This window comes from Myotis brandtii, unplaced genomic scaffold (assembly GCF_000412655.1).
Source record: "Myotis brandtii unplaced genomic scaffold, ASM41265v1 scaffold193, whole genome shotgun sequence".
Taxonomy (NCBI): Eukaryota; Metazoa; Chordata; class Mammalia; order Chiroptera; family Vespertilionidae; genus Myotis; species Myotis brandtii.
This window is the reverse complement of record NW_005357191.1, coordinates 611,120-619,648: the sequence shown is the minus strand read 5'-3', so window position 1 is coordinate 619,648 and position 8,529 is coordinate 611,120. Positions and strand designations below refer to the sequence as shown.

At 48.3% G+C, this 8,529-nt stretch overlaps 1 pseudogene; it reads left to right on the top strand.

Annotated features, from left to right (window-relative positions):
* The first annotated feature begins 5,546 nt into the window (after positions 1-5,546).
* LOC102252886 lies at positions 5,547-6,031 on the top strand (annotated as a pseudogene).
* The last annotated feature ends 2,498 nt before the right edge of the window (positions 6,032-8,529 follow it).

The window sequence follows — 8,529 nt, the reverse complement described above, 5'->3', positions numbered from 1 at the left end:
AAAGCTGGGCTGACTGAGGGATGAAGGTGGAGGGGTGGAGGGACAGGACCAGATGCGGGGGAGGGACCAGCTCCAGATGGGAACAAGGGGCCTGGGGGGAGGAGGGAAGCAGGGCAGATAGGTGCCGATGGAGGACGGGTACGGGCTGGGAGGGCACGGGGTGCTCTCCATGACTTCTTTCCCTTCAGGAGTGGGAGGGAGGGTCACAGCGGGTGTATGTGTGAGGTGGACAGGGAGGGGGAGGGGGGAATGAGAGGGCATGAACCCCGCTGTAAGGAGCACCTGAGGTGACAGCTGACCAGGAATTAGGGGAAGACTGTTCCCCAGGCCTGGAGACCTCATGTGAAAGCTGGTTGCTGTGTCTTGTGTCTCAGCCAGTTGGAGCCTCTTTTCGAGACCTCCTGTGGCCCAGAGCTGTGCAGAGACTGAGCCCACAGGAGGAAGGCCAGGCAGCACAGTGGTTAGGGACATAGCTGTGGGGCGCTCAGCGGGCAGAGAATAGCTGGGGCGCAAGGTATTTGTTGGGGCACAACCAGATTTCAAAAGCAATACGTGCCGATGGGCAAGGACTCGACACGCCTCCAAAGAGCACACACGATAGTATTTGAAAAGAGGCCCAGCAGCACCAGTCACTAGGGAAATGCAGACCACATTGAAGTGCCAACTCACACCCATGAGCCTGGCTGTCACTAAAAACAAAGGAAAGAGGAGATAACAGTGCTGGCCGGAATGTGGAGAAATTTGAACCCTTGTGCACTGGTGGTGTGAATGGGAACCGGTGCACAAGTTGTGGAAAACAGCTTGTCAGGGCCTCAAAAAATTAAAGATTATCGTCTGACCTAGGAGATTGACTTCTGAGTATATTCTCAAAAGAATGGACAGAAAAAGCTAAGAACCATATGATTTCACTCATATGTGGGATTTGACTTTGGGTGGTGGGCACACAGTGCAATATACAGATTTTGTATCTTAAAAATATATACTTAAAACCCATATGATCCTATTAACCAATGTCACCCCAATAAATTTAATTTAAAAAAAGAACGTAGTGGGTGCCAGGGGCTGCAGGAGAGGGTGGAAGAGTTAGTGTTTAATGGGGCTAGGGTTTCGGTTTTGCAAAATGAAAAACATTCTGGTGGTGGGGGATGGTTGTGCAGTGTTGTGAGTATACTTAATGTCACGGAACTGTGCACTTACACAGGGTCGAGCTGTGCCCTGGCCAGTGTGGGCAGCTGGCTGAGCGCTGTCCCATGCACCAAATGGTTCAAGTCTTCAAGTCTCAGTCAGAGCACATGCCTGGGGTTTGGGCTCCATCCCCAGTGGAGGGTGTGCAGGAGGCAGCTGATTGATGTTTCTCTCTCCCTCTTCCTTCTTCTCTCTTTAAAATCAATAAAAAATATTTTAAAAATGATTAAGATGGTCAATTTTATGTTATATGTATCTGACCACAATTTAAGAATTTTAAAAGTTGCTGGATTGAAAATATTAATTCATATTGCAAAAAACAAACAAACAAAAAAACAACAACAACATAAAAATGTGGGATGTGGAAGTCCCCTACAGTGATCCCAACCACTATGAACCTGTATATATCCTCCCAGAATGCAATAAACACAAATACATACCTATATATGTATTTTCTTATGTTCTCTATCTATACTCAGATAAATCAATAATATCATCCATATTGACCCAGTAATCCCACTTCTAGGAATATATCCCAAGAAATTAGAAACACCAATCAGAAAGGATATATGCACTCCTATGTTCATAGCAGCACAATTTACAATAGCTAAGATTTGGAAACAGCGTAAATGCCCATCAGCAGATGAGTGGATTAGAAAACTGTGGTACATCTACACAATGGAATACTACGCTGCTATAAAAAAAAGAAGAAACTCTTACCATTTGCAACAGCATGGATGGACCTGGAGAGCATTGTGCTAAGTGAAATAAGCCAGTTGCAGAAAGATAAATATCACATGATCTCACTCATTTGTGGAATATAATGAACAACATAAACTGATGAACAAAAATAGATCCAGAAACAGAGAAGCATCGAACAGACTGTCCAACCTCAGAGGGAAAGCAGGGGATGGGGGGTGGGGGGGCTAAGAGATCAACCAAAGGGCTTGTATGCATGCATATGAGCATAACCAGTGAACACAGACAGTAGGTGAGTGAGGGCATGTGCTGGGGGTGGGGGTGGGGGGGAGTGGCCAGGGAGAGGTCAATGGGGGAAAAAGGAGATTTATGTAATACTTTAAACAATAAAGAATTTAAATGAAAAATAAAATAAAATGCTGAAAAAAAAAATACCATCACCCATAAATCTTGCCCAACTGGGATTTTACTATGCATACTTTTCTGCAACTTCTTTTCAACCTAGTAATAGATCATGCTTATCTTTCCATGTTATTACTGGAGAACATGACTTAGCATGCTACTTTTAAGGATGGTGTAATATTCCATAGCAGGATTTGGCAAACTTTTTCTTAAAGGGCCAGAGAGTAAATATTTAGGCTTTACAGATCAAATGGTACCTGTCACAACTACTCAGGTTTGCTGTTGTATTGAAAAAGCAGCCACAATGATACGTAAATGAATGAGCATTGCTGTGTGCTAATAACATTTTATTTACAAAAATTGGTCCTTGTTCTGTGGCATCCCTGCATCATCATCCATCAACAGTGAGCACCCACTTTACAGATGTAGAAACTGAGGTCTAGAAAGAGATGATCACATAAGTGAGTGTGAAATAATTAAAACATTGGGGTTTATTTGTTAGAGCAGCTAGCATCCTAACACAGTGGTTCTCAGCAGTGGTCATTTTGCCTCCCAGCGGACATTGGGCTAAGTCTGAGACATTGTTGACCGGGAAGAGGGTGCTAGTAGCATCTGAAAACAAAGGCCAGCGATGCTGCTAAATATCCTATAATGCACAGGCCCCCAATGTCAACTGAAATCCTGTCCTAACTTAATAAACTTCCCACTTCCTATCATTTTATCTATTTACTAGAGGCCCAGTGCACGAATTCTTGCATGGGTGGGGCCTGTCGGGAGGAGGAGACCGTGGGAGGTTGGCTGGCCAGCCCACCCCAATCGGGGCCCAATCAGGGCCGGAGGGGCCAGCTGGGGGGAGGGGCTGCAGGTGGTTGGCCAGACGGTCCCGCCCCCTATTGGGATAGTAGGGGACGATCGGGGTGGAGGCAGCCAGGGGGAGGAACCACGGGAGGTTGGCCGCCGGCCCCACCCATGATCCGGGTGGTTTGCTGGCCGCAGAGGGCATCATAGCGACTGGTCATTCTGGTCGTTACAGTGTTCCGGTTGCTGGCTTTTTATATATATAGATTTTTTTCTCCACCATTGAGCAAATTCACATTTCTTAGCCAAGGAGAGAGAAGTGGCTTTCATTACGTCAGGGCTGGGCATGGGAACTGCTCAGAATAGACAGCTTATCAGCTGCTGCTTGTTCTGGCCTTGCCTGATGGTGGGCAGAGTTTGGGTGACTTCCAAACCGACTGTGTGGTTGGCCTGGGTTTAGAACGTGCACCAAGGTGTCAGACAGACCCACCCCTTGGACTCTGAGGTCAGGCTACCTTGAATGGTGAGGCTGAGGCTGAGTCCCAGGAGCTTTGTTGGCTGTTGATAACCTGGTGGTGATGGTGGGAGGTTATTATTTTATTACCAGGGCTGCTCATGATGGTCCATTTTTCAAGATCCAACCCCATGCACATCTTTGCTGTTCTGTCGGCATGCTGGCACAGTTCTGCCTCAGGGCCTTTGCACATGCTATCCTCTCTGCCTGGACCAGTTTTCTCCCAGATGTCCACATGATTTTGTTCTTGACTCGTTCGGGGACTTCTCTGACCACCTTATTTAAAATCTCATCATCGCCCCCAGTGATTCTATCCCCCTCCATCTGACTTTCTCCAGCAGGACATCTGAATAACAAAGATAAAGGAATATGCATGGGAAGGCAAGATGAATGGGGCAGCAGCTGTTTCTGTTACTTTAAAGTTGAAAGAGAACGGACTCCCACTTTCCAATGAGACGTGTTATGAACTGAACTGTGTCCCCCCAGATCCATATGCTGAAGCCCCAACTCCTAGAACCTCAGAATGTGAATGTAGGTGGAGATTGGGCCTTTAGAGAGAGAGTTAAGTTAAAGTGAGCCTGTCAGGGTTGGCCCTAATCTGACTGAGGTCCTCATAAGAGGAGATTAGGACACAAAGGGAGACAACGGGGATGCGGTGCACCCAGAGGAAGGACCACGGAGACCGGAGGAAACCTGGATCGTGGACGGCCAGCTGCCCAGGCAGCGGTACTTGCTTACAGCACCCCACGCTGACGAACAGGACGGAACCAGCAAACACAGTCGTCGATGCATTTACTGCACAGCCGGCCAGTGTTGCCCTGTCCACGTGTTCCCTCTCGCCACCCTCACTAGAGCCTGGCAAAGCCCCGTCCTACAGACAAGGAACTTGAGGTTTGGGGAGGTGGATCGGCCTCTCATACAGGCAGAACGTGGCAGAGCCGGGACCAGGCTGGATCTGTTTGAGCCCACAGCGGGGGGCGAGGGGGGATGGAGTGGTGAAGGTCAGAGGCACACAAAAGCTGGGCTGACTGAGGGATGACATCCTTCAGGTGGAGGGACAGGACCAGATGCGGGGGAGGGACCAGCTCCAGATGGGAACAAGGGGCCTGGGGGGAGGAGGGAAGCAGGGCAGATAGGTGCCGATGGAGGACGGGTACGGGCTGGGAGGGCACGGGGTGCTCTCCATGACTTCTTTCCCTTCAGGAGTGGGAGGGAGGGTCACAGCGGGTGTATGTGTGAGGTGGACAGGGAGGGGGAGGGGGGAATGAGAGGGCATGAACCCCGCTGTAAGGAGCACCTGAGGTGACAGCTGACCAGGAATTAGGGGAAGACTGTTCCCCAGGCCTGGAGACCTCATGTGAAAGCTGGTTGCTGTGTTTTGTGTCTCAGCCAGTTGGAGCCTCTTTTCGAGACCCCCTGTGGCCCAGAGGTGAGCAGAGACTGAGCCCACAGGAGGAAGGCCAGGCAGCACAGTGGTTAGGGACATAGCTGTGGGGCGCTCGGCGGGCAGAGAAGGAGCTGGGGCGCAAGGTATTTGTTAGGGCACAACCAGATTTCAAAAGCAATACGTGCCGATGGGCAAGGACTCGACACGCCTCCAAAGAGCACACACGATAGTATTTGAAAAGAGGCCCAGCAGCACCAGTCACTAGGGAAATGCAGACCACATTGAAGTGCCAACTCACACCCATGAGCCTGGCTGTCACTAAAAACAAAGGAAAGAGGAGATAACAGTGCTGGCCGGAATGTGGAGAAATTTGAACCCTTGTGCACTGGTGGTGTGAATGGGAAACGGTGCACAAGTTGTGGAAAACAGCTTGTCAGGGCCTCAAAAAATTAAAGATTATCGTCTGACCTAGGAGATTGACTTCTGAGTATATTCTCAAAAGAATGGAAAACAGCTCCCTCTCCCACAACACCCCGCGCTCTTTCCAACTTGCTGGGCGTGATGGCTCCCGCGAAGAAGGGAGGCGAGAAGAAGGGCCCCTCCGCCATCACCGAGGTGGTGACCGGGGAGCACACCATCTACCTCCACAAGCGCACCCAGCGCGTGGGGTTCAAGGCGCGCCCCTCGGGCCCTCAGGGAGACCCGGAAAGTCGCCCTGAAGGAAGTGGGGACCGCGGACGTGCGCATCGACACCAGGCTCAAGGAAGCTTCTGGGCCGGAGGAGGAAGGGATGTCCCATGTCGGATCCCGGGCCCTCAGGGAGACCCGGAAAGTCGCCCTGAAGGAGATGGGGACCGCGGACGTACACCAGGCTCAACGAAGCTTCTGGGCCGGAGTAGGAAGGGTTGCCCCATGTCGGATCCGGGCACGTTTGTCCAGAAAACGAAATGAGGATGAAGACTCACCAAGCAAGCCGAATACAGTGGTCACCTATGTGCCTGTCACCACTTCCAAAAATCTACACTGTTAATGCGGACGAGAACTAATGCTGATGGTCGAATAAAGTTATATAGCTGCAAAAAAAAAAGAATTGAAAACAGTGTTCAAACAAACACTGTACCTGCCCTGGCCGGTTCGCTCGGTGGTTAGAGTGTTGGCCTGTGCACCAAAGAGTTTCGGGTTCGAGTCCCGGTCAAGTGCACATTCCTGGGTTGCAGGTTCAAACTCTGGCCCCGGTTGGGGCACGTGTGGGAGGCAACCAAACAATGTGTCTCTCTCTCACACATTGATGTTTCTCTCTCTCTCTCTCTCATCAATGGAAAAAAATCCTTGGGTGAGGATTAACTAAAAACAAAAACAAACAAACAAAAAACCCACGGTACCTGCATGCTTATAGCAGCATTATTTACAATAACCAAATTGTGGAAACAAGCGAAATGTCCGCTAACCAATGAGGGAATAAACAAAATGTGGTCCATCCTGACAATGAGATATCGTCGGACCACAAAAAGGAGTGAAGCGCTCACACTCGCTACAACGTGAGTAAATATTTTTTTTTCTTTTTTCTTACTTTAAAAAATATTTTTATTGAATTTATTGGGTTGACATTGGTTAATAAAATGATATAACCAATTCTATACACATCATCTGTATATTGTTTTGTGTTGTCAGCACCCAAAGTCAAGTCTCCTTCCATCACCATTTATCCCCCCTCCACTCTCTTTTATCCCCTCCCACCCCCTTTCCCTCTGGTAATCACCACACTGTTGTTTGTGTCTCTGAGATTTTTAAATTTTTATTTCTTTTAAGAAAGGACTTATGATAAGAGAGGCAACAGAAGAGAGCCTAAGTGGGGATGCTTTGGTTCACTGAGAAGTCAGAGAAAAGGGGGCCTTGGGTCAGGTTCAGGGGGTGAGCCTGGGACGAGCCGCTGCTGCCCATTGCTCTCCTGGTTGCAAGTCTCGTGGGGCCCCTTAGAGTTTAGGAGATGCAGGCCTGACAGGGAAGAAGAGAGGGAAGGAAAGGCATCAAGTTTTTTTCCAAATCCCATCAGCTTTTCCACCCGGCCCGCCAAACCCTCTCCCTTCTAACAGCTGTCAGTCTGTTCTCTGTATCTAATCCTAACTCTAACTGAAAGACCAAACCCTGACCCTCTCTCTAACACTAATATTAATTTAAAAATACACACACACTATATATGTAGTATATGTATATATACTATATATAAAACTGCGTATATATACCTTGTGTACATATATATATTATATATATATATAACTTGATTCAATGTTCATCCAACCTTATGAGGTATGATTCAGATCATGCAGATTAAAAATTTTATTTTTAATTCAGAAATGATTGACATATAACATTGTATTAGTTTCAGGTGTATGACACAATGATTCAATATCTATCTATCTATCTATCTATCTATCAAGAAGTAATATGCAAATTGTCCAGGACGCCGTAACATCACGACCGCTCAGGAGGAGGCTGCGTGCACAGGTGGGTGGGAGGGGACTGTGTGCGTGGTGAGGCAAGCCACGGATGGCGCAGGCCCTGAGAGAAGAGGGCCTGCCAGCTTCGCGGTGTGCTGGTAGTCCGCCTCTGCGTGTGAGTTACAGAGGAAACACCTTTTCTGACCGCTCATTGGCTAAGCTCCCTGTACGCCACTGGTTATGTTCTTGGTAACTTGGGTAATAAGAATCCAAGAAGGTGATCTAGGGTTTTTCCACCTCACTCCTGGAGGAAAAAACGTAGGTCCACTGCTGGAGAGCTAAGAAATGTCATATCCTGCCCTAGCCGGTTTGGCTCAGTGGATAGAGCCTCGACCTTCCGACTGCAGGGTCTGGGTTTGATTCTGATCAAGGGCATGTATCTCGGTTGCAGGCTCCTCACTGGCCAGGGCCCAGGTCAGGGCTCATGCAGGAGACAACCAATCAAAGTGTTCCCTCTCACACTGATGTTTCTCTCTGTCTTTCCCTCTCTCTTCCATGCTCTCTAAAAATCAATGGAAAAATATCCTCAGGTGAGGATAAAAAAAGAAAGAAAGAAATGTCATGTCCTATGAAAGAGACATCTTGAAAATGCCTAAAGAAAGTTGTCATTTTTTCGTGGTGAAGGGACTGGACTCCGTGTTGATGAAAACACTTTGGCGGCTGCGGTAGCCGGCAGTGGCAGCAGCAGCGAGGTGATGAGGGCGGCACCTTCCCCTGATCAGCCCGGTCGCCTCCCACAGAGTGAGGCCAGACTGCAGCTTAGGTCTGCTCCCCACAGTAAGACATCCACTGAGGGGTCCTGGACTGTGAGAGGGGGCAGGCTGAGCTGAGGGACCACCCCCCAGTACATGAATTTTTGTGCACCAGGCCTCTAGTTTGTATATATTGTGAAATACTCACCACAGTAAATCTAGTTAGCGTCCATTACCTGACATAGTTACAATTTTTTGTGTGTGTTATGAGGACTTTGAAAAAAAATTATTTCTTTTAATTTAAATTGTTTATTGTTGACACTATTGCAGATGTCCTCAATAACAACCCCTTTG